Source organism: Parus major, chromosome 11, assembly GCF_001522545.3.
Source record: "Parus major isolate Abel chromosome 11, Parus_major1.1, whole genome shotgun sequence".
In the NCBI taxonomy this organism is placed as follows: domain Eukaryota; kingdom Metazoa; phylum Chordata; class Aves; order Passeriformes; family Paridae; genus Parus; species Parus major.
This window is the reverse complement of record NC_031780.1, coordinates 3,075,276-3,094,471: the sequence shown is the minus strand read 5'-3', so window position 1 is coordinate 3,094,471 and position 19,196 is coordinate 3,075,276. Positions and strand designations below refer to the sequence as shown.

Here is a 19,196-nt window from a genome sequence, read left to right as displayed (position 1 = left end):
ACGTGGAGCTGAGTGAGGGTGGCAGATGTGATATTCCCACATTGCTGGGAATCCCTGGGGATCAGCAGTCAGCCAGGATCCCTCTGCTTGCTGCTTCAGGCACAAATATCTCATTGCTGGTTGTTTTGCCTTCTGCTGGCTGCTCCTCAGCCCCTGCTGAGCTCATCAGAGCCTATGTATAGCACGGGCATACCTTGGGGTGGGTGTCCTTCCAAAAACCCACAGTCATTTATAGGATGCAACCCACGGTGGGGCTGGCTCTCATTTACACTAAGGACCTACTTTAGGGCACTTAGGAGGCATTTATGCCGCTTTAGGGTGTGGAGAGAGCAGCGTCAAGAAGCCTCAGTGTAAACAGAAACCACCCTTCTATCTTGTTGACAGTGGTTAAAATTGGGTTAGGGAGCTAAGTCAACAGACAAGGTCTGCCTTATGCAGCTCCCTGTGCTCCTCACCCAGGGGAGGGCTGTCCCCTCAGCCACAGCCCAGCACATGGCAGGGGGATTCGGTGTCTAAAGGAATTTGAGGATATTTATAGCGGGTGAAAAGTCAGGAGGCGCAGGTGGAATGTGAGAGCTGAAAGCAGAAGGGAGCAAAATAAATCAGGAGCTTTGGGATGTCTTACAAGGGCTGATTCTGTGAGGTTTGGGATCCTGGGGGATAGGGGCTGTGGGTGACCACGACCCCAGGGGGCACCTGTCAACATTTGCAACTGGCCTGAGGAGTGCTTGGCTGATATCTGAAGATTTAATTTAGCAGCTGCCTCAAGGCTTGTTTCTGCACATCTGCCTTTTGCACATGTGGAAGCTGAGAAAATACCACCTATGAACTGACCCCAGGGGCCAGAGGACAAGTTTGTCAGAAACATGTCTCAAAAGCTGTCTAATTTCCCTTTTCACCACCTGAGCAGGCTTTGTAAGTTTGAAAAAAAAAAGAAAAAAAGAGTAAAACCCAATAGACTGACTGTAGGAGGGGTATTCATACCATTGTAGTTTGATGTGTTTGTAAGGAGAATATTATTTATATTAATGCAGGCAGCTCCAAAACTGCATCAGCACCTGTGCTGGAAGAAACAGGCTGAAAAATCAGACGACACTTGGAAGGGAAGAGTACAAGGAATAATAAAAGATGGAGCCAACCAGTAAGGAACAGCTCAGCCCAGCTGAGACAGAGAGCCAAAATCATCACATTATGGTCAAGGGGATAAAAGTCATATCAGGTGTGAAAGGATCAGCAAGGCAGGTGAGAAACCTTTCAGCTTTGCTTCCTCTCTTCAGGTCTCTGGTGCAATATGACAATGCCTGGGTTTGTACTGTTACTGCCTGGAAAATATTCTGCCACCTGTGGGAAGTCCAGGAGGAAAGAAAGAGAGGCCAGAGAGCTAAAACAACTCCTGAGAAAGCAGAAGAGGTCTCTGAGGATGAAAAAGGTGAAGAAGAGGATGCCTGAAGTGTGTAAAGGTACAGTCAAGGAAGAGAGGGTTCTTCATGTCCAAAGGGAGGGATGGGCTTAAAGTGTAGCAGGAAACAGCAAGACCATTAGCAAAGGTTCTGGCTGGAGCAGATTTTCTGTGTGGCATTTTCAAGCCACCATTCCAGGTTTTTAAGATTATTCTGGATGGCAGCTCCTAAAATGAGATCCTGCTTTGAGTAGGGAATGGACTAGAAAATGTCTTGATGGTCATGCCAGGTGTTTTTTTTCTATAGTTTTCAAAGTTGAAGCATTCCATCATGTGGGATGGGCTATCCTCTGGACCAGGATGGTGCACAAGAAGGGACTGTCATTTTCCTGACACGGATAGATACATCTATCTATGGCATTTTCCTGACACAGAATATGACCTGGCAGAAGAAGCCTAGGTAAAGGTGTGCAGTGTCGTGGCAGATAAAAAAAATAGTCATTGCTCTTATAGCTCTCGTTAAAGAAACTCTCAGGGTTTTTGGTTGGTGTTTTGAGGTTTTTTTAGGTCTTTTGGCAGACAGATGAATTCTGAGGTACAGCTAGAGATGGACCCCTGCCTCAGATAAAATGGTGGGGACAAGCTTTCAGCAATGCTGGCAAGGAAGGGGTGAATGAGGGCAACCCCTGGGGGTGTCACCAAGCCAGACTGAGCACAGGCAGGGACAGCATCTCCTCCCAGCACCATCCGAGGACAGGCTTTGGGTGGGGAGAGGGAGACCATGGAAATATTCTCATCTGCAGAGTCATGAAACCATCTCAGGCGTCTGAGGACTGCTGGCCAGCTCAGCAGGCTGTGTGTGCCTTTCCAAAGACACCAGGGAAGTGGAGCTGTCTCAAAGCCTTACAGCAAAACAGATGCTGGGAGCCAAGCAGCCCAGTGCTGGACAACGCTCTCCTTGGGAACAGCTTCATTATCAGCAAACAATGAAATCTGCAAATCCAAGGCACTAAGTGGGGATTTGTTTGGACACCGACCGTTTTAACGAGAGCCATAAAATTAAGAAAACACCCAAGTTTTCATGAGCTCCAAAGTTTCTCGTCTAGACCAAGAGAGGGACTTTAGGAGCCAGCTCTAGTTGGTGTTGTGGACAGCTCTGGATGCAGTTCCAGAAAATGCTTGTGATCCATTTTTAAGGAGAGTTACTGGAAAAGTGGTCAAGCCCTGTCCCCTTGGCCATGGGCACAGGGTGGCAGAACAGGGGGGCTTGGAGCAGAGGATCTCCCCGTGCCACGGGTGTCCCACACTGACGCAGGAGATTTGTGTGAGGTCCCTGCTCTTCTCTTGTATAATCCATGACTTCAGATAAAATTAATGCCAAGTACCCAAAAAAGGGATTGTGTGTGCGCTCCCTCACAGCCTCTTCCCGTAATCTGAACACAGCGTTCGACTGTGACAGTTTTGCCAGTAAAATCGAGGTTTTTCCTTTGCCATGGGATCCAGGTTTAAAATTAGCTGTGTCCCAGCAGGGCCATCCCTGCCAGCCCCAGTGCTCAGCTTTGGAGGGTCAGGGCTTCAAAAGAGCCCAGCAGCCCAGTTTAAACAGTGGCCAGAAAAGTTTGTTCAGGGAGGGCTCCCTGGCCTTTAACAACAGGAGCCTCCGTTAGCTCCTACGTCGAGAAAACACTCAAACTTTATAAAAATACCTCTTAAAGTAAATATCAGTGAGTCACAGATACTAAATATTAATAATTCGTACATAGGGAGCAGAAATATCAGCAGGACCTGTAAGGCAGGCCTTTTTAATGTGAAATATTACAGAACTGGGTAAGTGTTCCTCTGGTTTTTTTCTTGTTTTTTTTCTTTTTTGGTGTGCCAACCTTTCCCATTTGAGACACGGGCTTGGAGCTGCTCCGAGGCCTTGGGTCAGTGAAACTGGTTGGAGTCTCAGTCCCACGAGGAGAGCAATTTCCCTGGAAGGGACCCAAGCAGGGAGGGCACTGAGCAGCACTCCTCGTCCAAGGGTCAGTGGTGGGGCATTCCCATGGAATTGGAGGGTCTGACTCCATAATTGCAAATTACAGATAAATAAGGGGTTTTTTTTGGTTATTTTTTGTTTTCTGTTTTTTGGGGTTTTTTTTGATTGACTGACCTTTAGGAAAAAAAAATAAAAATCAATCCCAAACCGACCACATTACGTAAAATTTATGCAACTACCCAAATCCCCAAAGCATTTTTGTCTCATTAAGGGTCAAAATGGAGTGAAAGCCAGTCGTTTTTGTAGTGAGGCAGTTTTAAGTAAAAAGTGGTTTTGTTGATCAAAATATATTAAAAAAAAAATTAAAAATACGCTGAGTTTTAAAAAGTGAAATTGCAGTTATTTGAGTAATTTCTTTTCATGTTCGAAAGTGTGGCTTCTTAAAAGCTTGTTGGAGTTGAAAAGCATTAATGAAAAATTTTAATTAATTTTGTTGTTTGGTTTTTATTTTCCCATGGTGTTTCACTGGCATTTGCTGGCTCATGTGGAGACTGAGATACTATCTGGGTGAAGAGAAGAGCAATTTTTTTGTTGAAATTGAGAAGGAGTGTCAGCTGAAAAAACTTAAGAAGTTCCAGACAGAACTAAAGGAGAAAGGCTTTTCTTGAGGAATGGAGTTAAAGGAGGAGTGAAGAGCAAGGGGCCATGACAAGGATTTGGACTGGAGCCTAACACCTTATTTCTGTGAAATCTGAGGGAAGTTTTGCTGTGCACTTTGAATGAAAGCCAGTCCCCAAAATCCAGGGGGTGAGTGGAAGTCAAGGTGGGAGGTGATCCTTACACTCCAAACCCCCTCATGCTTATTTTCCTTTTCTTCCCCAACAGAAAAGTGGTTTATTCTGCCAGCTATGAAAGACCCAGCAATTCCACGATGCTGTGTCCTGGCTCTGCAGCCCATCCTGCCAAACCTGCTGCAGCTTAGGATGTCCCAAATTACTTCTTGCTTTCAGTTCCTCAGCGCCTTTAAGCCAAACCCAATTTTGGAAGGACTGTGAGAGCTTTTATCTCTGAGCATTAATTCATTAATTAGCACATGCATTAGCTTGAAGGGTAAGGGCTTTTTGGTCCCACATGGCTGTGTAGGGTGGAGGTTCTTTTTCAGGGAATGGATTCTCCTCTTCATGTTTTCTGTTTGAATGGAAAGAGAAAAGGGACACTGTGGCTGTAGGGACAGTGCTTCCTACGGAGCTGTGGTGGCACTGAGATACCAGCATGGACACAGGGAGCCAGCTTTCCTTTCCTTTTAACCTGAGGGGCTCAGGGCTGTAGGACATGAGTGCATGTCCTGGAAATCCTCCAGGCAGATTCTCTCATGGTGCTGAAATTGCCCAGAAATGATGAGGACACATTTCTCCCTTCCCCTGAAAGCACCTGGAAGAGTTTTGACTACAGGCTCTGCCTTCTTCCAGGAAAGCCATCTTCTGTGGGATGCTAGAGGATGTCATTCTTCCAGCTAAATGCAATGTGAAAGAAATTTTCTCACTAGGAAAAGATAACCACAAGCAGCCTCGCTTTTCCTGAGCTAACATTTGGTTTTTCTGGAAATTGTGGGCACCATTCCAGCTCCAGTGGCTGGGCAGACAACACCTCCGTTGTCTCTGCCTCTTCATATCAACGGCTTCCCAGTGGACTTTCCTCAGGGAAAATTAATGGAACAGCTCACTCAGCTGGTCAAGCAGCACAGGCAGCCTGGGAAGCTGCCAAGGAAGACAAGTCTGGAGGAAAGCCCAGCTCCTGTTAGAGCAGTGATGGACACCGTCGGTTTTGTGCTCGGTCACTGACAACTCGATGGTCCCTTCAGCTGCTCCTTTGTAGGCCCAGCTTAACCTCAGCCCTGTGCTGAGGGCTGCAGTGAGATTTTGTGTCTTCATAAGCTGCATCCCATCCATGGGAACATCTCTGGTTTGGTGGGTGAGCAAGGAGTCATTCCCGGAGCTGGGGGTGGGTAGAGGAGAGTGAAATCCCATTTCCACACACACCTCTGACCTACCATCCCTCAGTGGTTTTGGCAGATGTGAGCTTCTCATCAAAGCCCCACTTTAAGCTGAGCTCTCCTGTACCTTTTCATAATTTTCTGTCATCTCTGCCTTTAATTACAGGCAGACCTGAGACCCCTGGGACTTGCACAGCCACCCCTCTTTGTGTTTCCCCTCCCTTCCCTGGTGGCACAGAGGGGCAGGCAAGGCCCTGCTGGACACAGGGGACAGAGGTGGCAGCAGCTGTGGGCACAGACTGAGCTCAGGGAACCCCCTCTCGCTGGTGGTGGGGGAGGTTTTCCCTGGGAGACAAGGGAGACAAGAAAATTATTGGAATAGGATGCAAAAATGAACCATAGACTTGTTTTTAATGAGTGTACTGATGATTACTGTAGATTTCAACATCTGTTTTGGCTGGACAGGAAGAGAGTATTGCAAAGGGTGCAAGAATAGAGACCCTCTTTGGAAAGAAAGGCTCACAAAACCCTGTCAGGATCTCATTTATGGATCTCATAAACCAGGGCTTGAGCTGATCATTGCAAATCTGCTCCCAGTTTGCACAAGAACTGCAGTTCTGCACAAATCAGAGGCTCCAAACCAGCCATGCAAGAAAACGTAGATTTTCTGGAGTGGTGGCATCCTTGTGAGGGTGTCTTTAGAGGTGAAAGATTTCCACCATGGCAGAAGCAGGACAGGAGAAGGGGTCAGACCATGGCTCTGGCTGTGGATAGCCATGCTGTCCCCTCTGGCATTACAAAAAAGGTGTGGCAATGCTTGCTGTGAGCCCAGGGAGCTGTGGGAGGAGGGCTGTAACACTGGCTCACCAATTTTCTAATTAAAGGCCATGAGTGGCCCTCCTGATTTGTCAAAGGATATTGCACAGAAATTAAAAAATAGGCAAATGTGTCACAGGAAGCCCAAAGGCTGGAGCTACAGCTGGGTAATTCCTCCTCTGGAAGGTGCACTGTGGATTTTCGGATGGTGACGCGCCTCTTGGTCACAGCCGCTCGCTGAACTGAAACTGCTGCTCGTTTCCTTCCTGCTTTTATTGAGCTTCAGGCTCGTTGTTGGAATAGCTGTGGAGTGCTGGTGTGGGGCAATGTCTGGCGGTGTCACAGCTGGATGAAGTGTCTGGCACAGGCAATGCCCTCTGGGCACGGCAGCACCTCTTCCCGAGCATAATCAGCCTCGTTAAACTCATTATAAACCTCATTAGTGCCAGCTGAGCCAGCGGGTGGTGGGATGGCATCACACCTTCTGCTGCAGCCTCATCCCAGCTTTTGGTGTCAGAACCTGTTTTATGGCAGGAGCAGGATTCAAAAACCAAATCCAAAACCGAATCATTGTGAGGTGAGGCCTGTGATGCACAGCAAAAGCGAGAAGGACGTTTCCAAGTAAGTCTGGACTTTGGGGGACAGGATATGACAGTGAAGGGCTTGATGGGATGATCTTTAGTCACTCTCCTGCCTCACACCAGCTGGGAGAGTGGTCCACACACTTGTCATTGTGACAGGTCTTGGATTTAGTACATTAGGGACATGAGAATAGATTACTCAGTATTGGGTATCTGGTATCAAGACAGGAGGGAATAAAATAAGCTTTCATGAAGAGAGACCATGTTTTCACAAAATATGTATTAGAAAAGCAAGGAAGGCTTGAGGGAACATAACAGAGCTACTGCAGCTCTTGATTGTGTCTAGGGCAGACATGAAAGCCTTCATGGTGTGCCAGGAGGTGAAATCAGCCACCAAGAAATGCCTGTCAGCAGGACAGTGTTGCTCCAGGTCAGTGAGTTATGGATTCTGGACAGGAGGGTTGGGAAGAAGGAAGGTTGTGGACATCTTTCCAATGACGTCAGGGATGTTGTTGCATTGTTTGCAGCCCCGTTTGGCTGACTCAAGATTTCCAGGACTTGTGCCTCATCACAATAAAAGCAGGAGCTGCTGACATCCTTGTCCACCCAGAGGAACCAACCTTAACCAGGAGCTTTTAGAGCCAAAGAAAGGAGCTGGAGCCATGTCCTGAGCCACAGCCACGAGTTGGAGCTTGCTGGATTTTCGTTCATTGTGCTATTGCTCACGTTGGATCCCTGTGCACAGCCTGAGTCATGGCTTTGGGAAAGAGAGAAATCAGTCTTGCCTGCTCAGAAATCCAACTGCTTTCAGTTCACCCAAACCACCATGCTGGGCTCTAAAGTTCCTTTTGTGGGTGGTTTCCAGCTGAAATTTCCCATCAGTAGTCACCAAAGGATGCAAACAACAAACAGTTCCACATTTCCCTTTGCTGCTCCAGTTCTCTGCTTTACCCCTATCTTGTCCTCTTTGGCACAATGTCCACTTGCATCAATCTGAGGTTTATTTTTGGAATGAACATGAGATTGCCTGGAACCTCTCCAAAAACTTAGGCCACTCTTTTGATCATGGAGCAGATAAACGTAATTCTGTGCTCGCTTTTATGAATTATTTGCCCTGAAAAATGAAACAGGGATTTTGTTCATGGCCAGCAGAGCTTGCAGTGTTTCTTTGGATGACCTGGAACAGGGATGCCCAGGGTTTTGGTGCCTGCTTTAGCAATATTGGTCTGAGGTGTGGCCATTTTCTGATCAAACCTTTTTATTTGTGGGAAAGCTGAACTTGTGACATTTGAATTTCGTGGCATTTTAAGTTGGGAGTTGATTTTTCCTATGGAAAGTTTTAGTTCTCTCGTGGGAAAGTGAGAGCATGGCCAATCTAAATACTAAATAAAGTCACATTTTGCTTGAAACAGTTTTTCTGTGCTCGGTGAAGTGGCCAGTTGCTCTGTTGCTTTACAGAAAACCCCTCCACCCTGCCCTGTAGTTGTGTCATCCTGAATTCTGACATTACATGGTCTGGATTTGGACAGCAGGAACCAAAGATTTTGGATTGTGCTCTGTGCTTCTGATTTTAGAAGAACGTCCTTACAGACACAATTTTTCTGCCTTGTGGTAAATCTTTTAATATCTTTTGATGTCTTGGAGAATCTGGTCCCAGGTGTCTGGGAAATACAATTTGTAATCCTACCTCAACTTCTCGGCCAAATGAATGAGAATCTTGAGGAAAGTTTCACCCCAGAAATTAATTTTTCCCTAATGAAAGCAGGCTGGTATTCTGTGCTGGGTTTGAATCAGGGGAACACAGGCTGGTTTGTCCATGAGGCTGGAACTGTAAATGGCTTTTTTCAGGGTGTGAATGGGACGCTCAGTTTTTCAGGCACAGCAAACCCTCATCAGCAATACCCGAGGGGGTGTAAATTGGCACAACCTCACTGCTGCTGCTGGAGCTGCTGAGCCTCCAAAGCCCCACACTGCTGATACCAACAGGGTGAGAAGGGGAAAGTCAAACACACCCAACCCACCCCGAAATTCAGGGGCAGTTGGCCTGGAGACAGACCCACCACCAGCCAAGCTTCAGGACAGCCCTTGGAGGGGCTTGCAGGTCCCAGCTGTGAATGGTGACATTGCTGAGGGTGGTTTCCTGTTACAGTTGGAAAGACTGCATGGATTTGGGCAGAGCTGGCCTCTCCCAGGGAATCACATGGGCCTGGAAACAGAAATAAACTTCCCCTGGCATTTCTTTTCCGTGCCTGCTCGCTCCTCTGAGGTGTGTGGTGCATGCAGAGGCCAGCGTCAGCAAATGCATCACTCCTGCCTTGCTGCAGGGCTGTTTCTGGACCCTTGCTTGCTTTACAAAGGACAAAAATTATGATCAAATGCCTGGATGAAGCACAGGACAAATCCAGCTGTTCTACAGATGTGAAAGGACAGAGAGCCTTTCTGTCTCTTTTTAAAACAAACCAGCTCCTCCACTTCTTCAGCCTCTTAAGCAGTGTCACAGCCTGTGCCCCCCAGGGAAAAGAGCAGATATCCTCCCCATCCTTCACGGCTGGAAACCCATCTGCCAGAGGCATGTTTGAGGCTCTGCACATGGAATTATTTTTCATGGTCCCAGGGCTCTCTCTGTGGGTAAAATGATGTGAGTAAAGCAATTATGATGAGCATCACAGTTGTCAATAAAATGAGGAGCAATGTTTAATTGAATGGTGGTCTTCACTTTGTTGATGTTTTGTCAAGCTGAATTTCTGTGGAGTGGTTGTCAAAGAAGTTTAAGGAGTTCCTACATGCATTTGTCCATTGGATGAACTCAACTCTTCTCTTGGCCTTCAAATTTCTTCACTTTTCCTGACTTGCCCAACTGGATTTGCAGGTAAATTGCACAAGAGGCTTTCTTCAGCTGTTCTGATGGACAATTGGTACCTGTCTCATGTTTTCTGTGCATTTAAAGCTGAAACATTTTATTCTTTACCCTTTTTCTTTGTTGCAAGACTTTTTGGAAATACGCTCTATTTTCTCCTCTGTTCTCCACATTGTGATATGCTGGAAGATATTAAAACAACAAAACAGCAAAGAGGATATGTTTTACATTATTTTGTTTATAAGAACACTCTGGACTGGTAAATAGCTACACCCTTCATAAGTGTTTTCAATTTTCCCTTTGAAATAAGAAACAAGTAATGCTTTCAACAAGCAGCTCTTTTTGGTCAAGGATTTTTCTCATTTTAGGGTAACACATAACTTGAAAATCAAAATATTTCCAGAAAACATGTTTGGGGCACGTGATTTTATTTTATTTTGTTTGTTTGTTTCTTTTTTTTTTATTAATTTTTTTATTTAGAGCCATGTGAAATCCAGGCTGTGACTATAAAGACGTGACTGCTCATGATGCTGAATGCTTCGTGCTGAACAGAATGTCTTTCAGTGTGGGAACCTACAAGGCATCTGTAAAAAGACACAGCAACCCCATAAAGTCACTTGCAGGAGAGATTTCACTTGATTTATTTCTTATTAATTCTGCAAAAAAAAGTCTCCTGTATAACAAGCCAAGAGCTTGAGCTGTGTAGGGAAGAGTTGTACCTTCAGACACAAGTCAGTGGCCTGGATTATTCCTTGGAAACAAATGACCAGGCCATGGCATTTCAGTTCTCCTGCTTTGTTACTCCCAACACTGTGGAATGATCAAAAAGTATCTTTTTTTCCCAGGCCATGCTTTTTCCCTGGAGAATTCTTGAGGGCATGCCAGATACTTGGTCCCTTTTCCCAAGCTGGGTGCAGATGTGTGATTCTCCTTCACTTCATCATGAGAGAGCTTGAAAAATTAGGCCTCAAAGTGAGATGGCCCAGACCCAGCTTATTCTAGGTTGGCCTTACATCCTCACAAAGGATTTTTGGTCTTGCTGAGGCTGGGATTGTTTTCTCTAAATGTGCTGTATTGTTCTGGACTTGCAGAGAGTGTTTTTGCAACCCTGTTTAAGGTCACCTTGAGCGTGGCTGGGCTTGGCAGAGCTGGTTTCTGGGCTCAGGCCTTGCTGTTGATCTCGAGCTTTTGACTGATTACACAAAGCATTTTATAGATGAAATCTGAATAAACCCTTCAATTAAGGTCATAGTAAATAAAATTCTAAGGTTAAAGCACTTTATGACAAGCAGACTTTTAGGAACTGGTTGTATTAAGAAGAGTGATTTGATTAGAGAATGAGAAACAGGACTGGGGAGACAGGAACCTGACCTCAGCAATAAAATGCACAGAGTTGCTTTTATTCCTCCTTCTTGGAATCCGGTGTACAAAGGTACAATTAAACAACATGGCCAACGTTTCAGCAGGCCAACGCAAACCATTCGTGCTTTTCCTGACTCTGGGCATCTGCACAGGGCTTTGCTTTAAAATCCTGGGCCAAATCTGCTCCCTAGCATTGGAAGGTGGGAGCTGGGTTGGGACCCTCGGGGGGCTGGAGGTGTCCCTGGAGCTGAACTGACCATGTTGAACTCAGGGCTCTGGGGCTCCTCCAGCTCAGAATCTGAGACACCACCAAGCAGCACGAGCTGAATTGAAGGATATCTGCAGGCAGGATGTAGTTTGGAAGAGCAACCAGGGCAGATAGTCTGGGTCACATTGTTGGAGTCAGCTCAAGCTGGAATAGCAGGGAGCAGGGGGAGGGAACACAGGAACAGCCAAACACCCACACGACCCCAGTGCCAACCTTCATTGCTTTTGCAGCATTTGATTTGTTGTTTCCTTAGAAAACCAGGCTGAGCTCCCAGCAGCAGATCATTTTCAACCTCTCTGTCTGAGAAAGAAAAGGCTTTGTCCCAAAAATGGATATTTCCAGTATCACTGGGAATGCCAAGTGGTGTTTGCATTCTTCTTGCTCCTCCTTATCTTTCTGCAGGAGAAGCGTGTCCAGGAGCAGGGCTCGACACTTGGAAGCTGCTGCTGAGGTGAGAATGGGATGGCCTCTGGTTTGCTGGTGAGGATACAGCCAAGAGGGCTGGGAGAGAAGGGGATGGACACAGGGAGGATAAGCACCTGTGCCTGGTCACCTTTAGCCCAAGTTTGGGTGTTCTGCTCCACAGGATGAGTGTGATCGTCCCAATTCACACGGTGGAGCTGCAAGGTGAGACCCACTGAGCCAGCAAATATTTCCATTTACTTCACTCAACTCCTTCATCCAAGTGTTGGAGCCCTACATTGGAGGTAACACAAGCTGAAGAGACACAGACAAAATTTAAACATGTGCTTTTTCACGGGCAAGCACTGAGTAATGATTGCACTGGCTCAGGAGAAATGGCCTGGTGTGAAGGCAGCGCTTCCCAGCTCCAAATCAGCTCGTGTTTGTGGAAGTTTGATGCCGTTTTGCAAAGTTTACTTTCTCAAATAAGAAAGGAGCAGCCAAAATTATTATGATTTCTACAAAAAACAAGTTGGAATAAGCCAAATAAAATGACAATCTCCACTTGGCAGGGAGAAGGGGTGATGCAATTAGCTGATTTTTATTAAGAAATGAGTAAAAAGGTGTGAATTTGATGCATAACCTATTTCTGGCCAGAAATACCGTGGCATGGAGAGCAGAAAAGATAAACAGCTAAATGTTTTAGCAAAAAATAACCTGTGTCTATAGACAGATGATGCTCAAATATAAGACTTAAGAAATGAAATCATAGACTAAAATAAATCTCCTTAATTTATTTTCCTTCTCTTTTCTGCCAGTTTCAAGTTTCCTTCAAATCTCTCCTGTTTGCTGAATTTTTATGTGGCAGAAATCTGGCCTGGTCTTTTGCAAACCAGAGCAAAGGGAATGCTTTCAAATATCCCAGACGGATCATTTTCTCTTTGCTGTTCTTTTGATGATGTTAGAAAACACAAATTGCTTTTGTGAGATCTCTGCTACTGTGACCATGGAGAAAGAACCATGCTATTCTCCAGGAGATGACATATAAAATTCAGAATGAGGAAAAATTAAAAAAAAAAATGCAATCTTCTGATGCATTGAGAAAACCATGTGTCTCTACATCAACCTCTGGATTTGGGTTTTGGGGTTTGTTTTTTTTTTCCCCACAGGGATCCATGAGACTTTAAAGCACCTCATGAGAGGTCTTTGCTGAGCATCTGGGCTGCCTCTGCATCCCTGGAGAACAACAAACATCCCTGGAGACCCCACAAATCTTCTATTGATGGCTGAGAGACTGGAGAAGGAGTTCAGCCCTTAATTGGGGTGAGGAAATTCTGTGTTATAGGAGGAGCAAGGAGACTAACCCACTTTAAACTGGTGCTGAGGGCAGCCACCCCTGAGGTTTGGGTGTTGGGCCTGGCCGTGTGAGAAGCACCAAGGGACACAGAGGGTTTGGAGGGATCCCACAAACCCCTCCAGGTCCTCTGAAAAGCAGGATTTGATATCTCCAGGTGTCAACATTGCTGCTCTTTCTCACTCTCCAAACCCACTAGCTGTCCTGCCTGTATTAGGGAAGTGTGGGTTTAATTACGTGTCTTTATGCCCATTTTTCAGGCCGTGGTTGACAAATCATCGTGTGTGGCTGACCCAGCCATGCTCCACCTCTCTCCATCGCTGTGTTTTCCCTGGGAGCACATCTGTTTTGGCTGCTCCACCTATTTTTGAAGGTATATCAACAAACTCCCTCTGGCTCTGACCTCCCAGCAGGCCAACAGTGCAGCCCTCACCTCTTTCATTAATCAGCCCTGCGTCATTAGCTCGATTTAGTGGCAGTTTTGGCCTTTTTCTCTCTTTCATTGGTGGAGAAATGTCTGCAAAATATTTGGGTTGCCTGGGGCAGAGCGTGAAATGTCCCTCAGGATGGAGCCCAGGCTGGCAGGGCCTGGCTGCTTCAGAGGCCTTTGGCGTGCAGCTCCTGGTGTGAAAACCAGAGTTCTCTGGGGTGACGTGACCCACAGAGTTATCTAATATTGAGGCAGCTTCTTGCCTTTATTTTAGGGGTTTTTTGGGTGTCCCTGGGACTATTTCTTGTGGCATTGTGCTGGGGTGTCCTCGGAGCAGAGGTGGCACTGGTGGGGCTGGCTGTGTGGCTGCAGAGCTGTGCTGACACAGGGACTTGTAGAGAGATTGCTTGAGAGTCTTTTTCCCACTTGGCAGCTGAACAGAGCAAACTCACACAAAACATCATTCTCCTGAAGGTTAGAGCTGATCCATCCACCACAGACTGTCAGAAATGAGAACAAGCCCATTGTCCTGAATGTTTCTCTGTTTTAAGCCTGGAGAACCAATATAATTTATTTCCCATATCATTTCTTGACCAAACCATGCTCTGCACTAGATTTTATCATTTCCTCATACAATAATAACCAAATCTTTTCAATTAGAGCAACATTCCTCTACCAGTGCAGCCGACATCCTGTTTTGCCTTCCGTGCTGCAGCTGCACATGGAGTATAAAAGCTTCAGGAATATTTCCTACAATCTCCTAAATCTCCAGTGTAATTTTCTAGCTGCAGCCCCTGTCAGCTGTTACAGCACTTCCCATCTGGACTGTGGGATGGATTGCTCCAGGAAACATTGCCCAGGCATGGTTACACGTCACAAGAGTAAAACCTTGATTATTTGCATCCTATCTAGGCCAGCAGAGTTTGGAATGTCCCCCGAGGTTTGCCTGGCACTGCAGGAGTGCAGGTGCTGCAGGAATTTTGCTTGCACAAAGCTCAAGCAGAGCAGGAGACAAAAAGGAGTGGTTTTGGGTGAGATCTGTGCCTTGCACAAAGGATCCATTGGAGGCTGCTGAGGTCAGTGGTGGGGCTTTGGGGGAATTTCAGCTCCTGCCTCAGTGATTTGCTTTGTGGCCATTGAGTTATTGAGGGTGCAAAATGTCACCCTAATGCCACTGTGCCACTCAAAGGCAGTAGCAGGATGGGCTGCAGGGCAGCAGGAGAAGGAAAAGACAGTGGGCAACTCCTAAAATAAATGGTGCTGGGTCCTCCCCCTTTTCTTTTAATTGCCTGAAGTCCTACGGCAAATTAAACCCGTATTTTAACAAAAAATCTGATTGCAAAGTACAGTTTAGTGCTGCTTGATGCTTTTGGGCCTCATGTTCTGTATAAAAGCAGCCTTGCATGTTGATGGCAGAAAACCCAATGTGTGACCTGCTGCTCCTGCTGCTCCCAGGGGTTCAGGTGTCATGTTTTTCTGGGCTTAGTGCAAAAACTGCACTGAAAACAGAGTCTTTGTGGCAGAATCAGCCATGTTTGTGTGCCAAATGGAAGTTTTCCCAAAGTTTCTGTGATGTGCTGTTAATATCTATAATATATATATAATATATACAACATACATACACTTATATATGTGATATGTAACAATATATATGTTATATATTTTTATGTTAAGATATATTTGCTGCATGTATTTATTTTGTATTTATATATATATATTTTCTGCTGCCTTCAGGATGTTTTGTGCCAAGAAGGGAGAAAGAAATCCTAACAAATAACAAGTTCATGGAGTACTTAAATCTGAAGACATGTTCAAGGTATTTGCTGCAAATAAAGCCAAAGGCCTCATGTGCTCCTTGGAGCATTCCTGGAGAGCTGCTGGCTGCCTTTGCCTTGATAATGATCTTTATGTGTTTAGCTGTGAACACACATTTCCCATCTCCTGTTGCTGCTTTTCTAGGTTAGACAAAAAATTCTTGTTCATGCACTGTGTTTTCCAAGCTTGGTTTGTTTTTTCTAACCCCATCTGTTCTCTTCTGTCTCCCTTTGATTTTATTCCCATCACCTTTCCCATTTTCACACCCCCTCCAGCCCCTGTTTCCAGCCCATCACTCATAATTGGTTTCCCCTTTCTATATACAATCCTTTGCTCCTTTCTGTGCAATTTGATGATTTTCATTTCAGCAGTTTTCCAAGAATATTTGGAATTTAATCCTGTCGTGTAAAACCCTTCCTACTGCAACACAAGCTCAGCCTTTTGCAAGTTTTCTCCTTGTTCCTTTATCCCAGCCCTGGGCACAAACACCACCCAGAGCAGACTCATGGGTCTACCCAAAGACCTGGCTCTGAACTGATGAAGCAGAGCAGGATGTTTTAATTAGTTCCACATTCACATTTAAAGGGGTTTTGTCTCCATCACACTCACCCCCTTACTGCTCTGAACACCATGCAGAGCCACAGTCAGATTCCCAGGATATAAATCTCCAAAACTTTGTCTCTGCTCCAGGCTTGCTGGTGCCCTGCTATGAGCATTATCCAGCTCTTAGCTAAGGAATGCCATCTTTTTTCACCCCACTTGATAAAAACAATGTTCTCAGTCCAGCTCTTTTGCCTTCACAATGCTGGTTCTGTGCTTCTCCCCTCCTCCCCTTTCCCAACAAAACCTGTTTTTGCTGTGCCCAACACAGGGTTCTACAGAGAGAGTGAATCCCCTTGCTTTTGGCAGGGAGAGAGAGATGAGAAGCCTCAGGAAAACAGGAAGAAATGACAAGATGTGGGTTTATTGGGTTATCAGCCCTGGGGCACGAAGATTGCATGAGATGGTATTTTTAAAGCAGCAGCATCCAGAGGTCACTGAAAGTGTCAGGCCTGAGACACGGGTTGGTGATTTCTGGAAGTTCAGGTGCCTGATCACAGGGCTCACTGAGAGCCAAATGTTGGGTTACCCACGTGGATTATGGTGGGGTTTGGTGGAGAGTTTGTTCTTGTTGTGCAGAATTTATTGTGTAATTTTCTTTGGTAATTCAGCACCTTGCTGCTGCCAGTCTGTGAACTTTTGCACAGAGAAAAGTTAAGGACATGGGTTGTAAAGGCTTTGACTTTTATTTTCTGGGGTAGAAATCCTTACCTGGGCAAGAATTGCTAAAATGGGATCTGCATGTGAAATGTTGTACAATTAAACAGGATCAGAGCTCAGGCAAAGAGAGCTTCAGCTGCAGCTCTTCAAACTCTGGATAAAGGAAATTCATTTTCTGGTCCACAGGTGCAGCAGTTAGAGAAGTTATTCTCTTTATTTTACTTCACTGAGCCTTGTGTTCCCTCTTATCATGGGAATAAGTTCTCAGAAATACTTGACATATACGAATTCTACTCAGTTTGGCCTAAAAATTTCTTGAGTAAGTCGCAAAATGAAAGAACTCCCAATTTGTACTTCCATTTCTTAATTATGTTTTATTATATAAATGTTATTACGCTTCATAGCAATGGAACACAACGTACCAAACATCCAGGGGAAAAAATGAGATTGGAAAGAAAACAGGCTTCATCCTTGAGTCGAATTTGGACCTTTTACCTTTTAAATAAAACCATCTGTATTTATATTTTAAAAAGTTTGTCAGGGCCAGATGTTGACAAACCCTACTATTTCCTAATCAGTAACCTGGAGGGTGACCCCTCTGTGCAGCCAGGCATGTCCTGAGCCTTCCTATACAACAGAGGGTGTAAGAAGCCAGAGATGAAAACTATTTGCCAGAAATATTTGGGAAGAAAGAAGAATGAAGGGATGTATACTATTGCTGTTGGAGGCTTGGGAAAAACAATCATTCATCCTTGTTGTAATCAGGTAGACTCAGATAAAATAAAAATGGGATAGAATATTATTCTGTAGACTAAGAAGCTCTTCTCACCAAACTGAAATATTTTTTCCCCTGATTTCAAGCACAAAATTTAGATTGGAGCTTGGGCTTTCCTTAAGCCTGGAGTGTGTTTGGATCCATGGCTTAGTTCCTGCCTACATCCTGATTCTGTTTTAATTTCAGGCAGAAAGAGGAAAGTATGTTTTTAGTGCCAGTTAACCAATTCATATTAATTATCACTAATGAAAATAAGGGTAAAGAGAAAGAAGGAAAACCCACATAGGATTTCATTAAATTCAGCAATTTTAATTCAACCCCAGCCTAAACCCAAATGGCCTCTGGGCTGTTGCTTTGACCTGAAGGATCTGGGGTGCCCACACAGCAGGTTTAAATCAGCTGAGCAGCAGTAATTTGTCCCACAGGCCATTCTCCAGCCCAGGAGCTCATTTCTGTGGGATATGGTGGAGGATCAGCTGTCGTAGGAAGGGTTGGCCCACAAGAGGCTCACCAGCATGTCCAGTTTGGGACCTGCAAACCCTCCTGAAGCTGTGGGTTTCTGAGGGCTGGATATGGTGTGGGAATTAGTCACAGCTTCCTATGCTTGGGTGTTCCTCCCTGAGCACATGAGGACCTTTGATCTGACCCAGACCATCCCTCTCCTGTTCCTGGAGTCAGTTCACCTCTATTTTAGCCCAGGTTAGCTCATGGGGCTTGACCAAACTGAAATGGAAACTTTTTTTTTTCCTCTTTTCAGCTCAGACATAACATCAGGCATCCTTGTTCAAACAAAATCCCCTTGGAGTGACTGCAATTAAACCCAGAAAGGACGTGGGCCTGGTCTTTATTTTTGAGCTCTTGCCTCTCCAGTGATTCAGGTTGGCTTGGATAATAAAAATAAATCTCTCCTCCTCTTGCCATAAATCAGCGTATTCTGGCTTTTGTCCCCAGGATGAGCCTGTCTGTTCTATTGCCAGTGTTCTTCCCAGTGCTTTGTCCCAGCTCTAGGACTGGATTATCTTCAGGGACAGGCTGTTGCCTTGTGGTGCATCTTACAGCTTTCAGAGGACTGAGGAGATCTTTGTGAGTCACCTCCTTCCTGTCTCTTCTCTGAGCAAGCTGTCCTCCACACAAACTGAGCTGCAGAAGGGTTTGTGTTCTGGACATTTGGTGTTTTTTACCCAAATTTACTGAACTGTGGGACGGATGGGACATGAGGAGCAGAAGATGGGGCAGGTGATGTCCTTTGGTGCAGAAACACCACCAGTGCTGTGTGTGCATTCATGCCCAGACCACCCACATCCCCTCTCCCTTTTCAAATCCTGCTCCATGTCCCTGTTCCCTTTCCCTCAGCCTCCATCCCTTCCCAGCACCCAATGCCTGGTCTGAAGATTTTACCCATCTTAAAGGCCTTGTTTTGCTAAGGATACAACAATATTTCCCCCTGGAAACACCAAGGATGCTCATTCCAAATTTCTATCAAAATATTGCATATCAGAGCATGCAAATTTGGGGTTTGCTGTTGCCAAAAATTGGGCACCAGGTGTAGAAGACTTGAGGTTCTTCCTCTCTGAGAAGGATGTTTTTTCCTCTGGCTTTATTTTTTTTTTCCCTGTTGGATGTCATCTGTCTGAAGGCTTTAGAAAGAATCCACAGGAGTTGCACAATTTCAGCAATTGGTGCAATAAATTAAATAAAAAAGGTGTGTGGTTTTGATAGGGAGAAAACAAGTATGAGCATAACAGTTCCACTGGTAAACAGAGGATTTAAGGAGCTCATGCAGAAAAATCTATAAAAAATAAATTAATTCACAGACCAGGCTTGGAGTTGCATCAAATATAATTGAAACATTTCTCAGTTTTACTCCGTGGCTTTATCAACAAGTTCCCCACTAATGCTATGTTCC

General features: G+C 45.3%; 1 long non-coding RNA gene across 1 annotated transcript; it reads left to right on the top strand.

The window, feature by feature from the left end:
- Positions 1-14,358: 14,358 nt before the first annotated feature.
- Positions 14,359-18,335, top strand: LOC117244971. The gene is made up of 3 exons (XR_004499005.1): positions 14,359-14,516; positions 15,175-15,256; positions 18,048-18,335. It is a non-coding gene; the product is annotated as an uncharacterized LOC117244971 (long non-coding RNA).
- Positions 18,336-19,196: the final 861 nt, after the last annotated feature.